Genomic DNA, 2,283 nt, shown 5'->3' with positions numbered 1-2,283 from the left:
GTGTGATACATTGTGTACTGTCAGTGGCGTCTAGTGTGCATGGTGCCTGATGGGTGTGTGGGGCATTGTGTACTGTCAGTGGTTTGTGGTGTGCTGGGGTGCCTGATGGGCCTGTGGCACATTGTGTAATAGAACATAGAACGATACAGCGCAGTACAGGCCCTTCGGCCCACGATGTTGAACCGACATGGGAAGTCAAAAACTAACGGTCATCTAACCTACACTATGCCATTATCATCCATATGCTTATCCAATAAACGTTTAAATGCCCTCAATGTTGGCGAGTTCACTACTGTTGCAGGTAGGGCATTCCACGGCCTCATCACTCTTTGCGTAAAAAACCTACCTCTGACCTCTCTCCTATATCTATTACCCATATATTTAAGGCTATGTTTCCTCGTGGTAGCCACCTCCATCCGCGATAGAAGGCTCTCACTGTCCACCCTATCTAACCCTCTGATTATTTTGTATGCCTCTATTAAGTCACCTCTTAACCTTCTTCACTCTGACGAAAACAACCTCAAATCCATCAGCCTATCCTCATAAGATATTCCCTCCATACCAGGCAACATCCTGGTAAATCTCCTCTGCACCCGTTGCAAAGCTTCCACGTCCTTCCTATCATGAGGTGACCCGAACTGTACGCAATACTCCAAATGCGGCCGTACCAGAGTTTTGTACAGCTGCAACATGACCTCATGGCTCCGGAACTTAATTCCTCTACCAATAAAGACCAACACACCATAGGCTTTCTTCACAACCCTATTAACCTGGGTGGCAACTTTCAGGGATGTACATGGACACCGAGATCATTCTGCTCATCCACACTACCAAGAATTTTGCCATCAGCCAAATATTCTGCATTCCTGGTTTTTCTTTCCAAAGTGAATCACCTCACACTTCTCTACATTAATCTCCATTTGCCACCACTCAGCCCAGCTCTGCAGCTGATCTATGTCCCTTTGGAACCTGTAACATACTTCCACACTGTCTACAACTCCACCGACTTTAGTGTCGTCTGCAAATTTACTCACCCAACCTTCTGTGCCTTCCTCTAGGTCATGTATAAAAATGGCAAACAGCAACGGCCCCATAACAGATCCATGTGGTACGCCACTCGTAACTGAACTCCATTCTGAACATTTGCCATCAACCACCACCCTCTGTCTTCTTTCAACTAGCCAATTTCTGATCCATATCTTTAAATCACCCTAAGTCCCCAGCCTCCGTATTTTCTGCAATAGACGACGTTGGGGAACCTTATCAAACGCTTTACTGAAATACATATACACCTATCAACTGCTCTACCCTGGTCTACCTGTTCAGTCACCTTCTAAAAATAATTCGATAAGGTTTGTGAGGCATGACCTACCCTTCACAAAACCATGCTGACTATCCCTAATCATATTATTCCTATCTAGATGATTGTGAATCGTATCTCTTATAATCCTCTCCAAGACTTTACCCACAATAGACGTGAGGCTCACCGGCCTATAGTTACCGGTGTTATCTCTACTATCCTTCTTGAACAAAAGGACCTTATTTGCTATCCTCCAATCCCCTGGCACTATTCCTGTAGCCAATGATGACATAAAAGTCAAAGCCAAAGGCTCAGCAATATCTTCCCTGGCTTCCCAGAGTATCCCCGGATAAATCCCATCAGGCCCCGGGGATTTATCTATTTTGACCTTGTCCAGAATTGCCAAAACCTCTTCCCGACGCACCTCAATGTCATCTATTCCAATAGCCTGGGTCTCAGCATTCTCCTCCACATCATTATCTTTTTCCTGAGTGAATACTGACGAATAGTATTCATTTAGTATCTCGCTTATCTCCTCAGCCTCCACACACAACTTCCCACCACTGTCCTTGACTGGCCCTACTCTTACCCTAGTCATTATTTTATTCCTGACATACCTATAGAAAGCCTTTGGGTTTTCCTTGATCCTACCTGCCAAAGACTTCTCATGTCACCTTCTTGCTCGTCTTAGCTCTCTCTTTAGATCCTTCCTCGTTTAATTGTAACTATCAAGCACCCCAACTGAAACTTCACACCTCATCTTCACATAGGCCTCCTTCTTCCTCTTAACAAGAGATTCCACTTCTTTGGTAAACCACGGTTCCCTCGCTCTACCGCGTCCTCCCTGCCTGACTGGTACGTACTTATCAAGAACATGCAATAGCTGTTCCTTGAACAAGCTCCACATATCCAGTGTGGCCAACCCTTGCAGCCTACTTCTCCAACCTACACATCCTAAGTCATGTCTAATGGCATCATGATTG

This window comes from Scyliorhinus canicula, unplaced genomic scaffold (assembly GCF_902713615.1).
Source record: "Scyliorhinus canicula unplaced genomic scaffold, sScyCan1.1, whole genome shotgun sequence".
NCBI lineage: Eukaryota > Metazoa > Chordata > Chondrichthyes > Carcharhiniformes > Scyliorhinidae > Scyliorhinus > Scyliorhinus canicula.
This window is presented reverse-complemented; position numbering follows the sequence as displayed.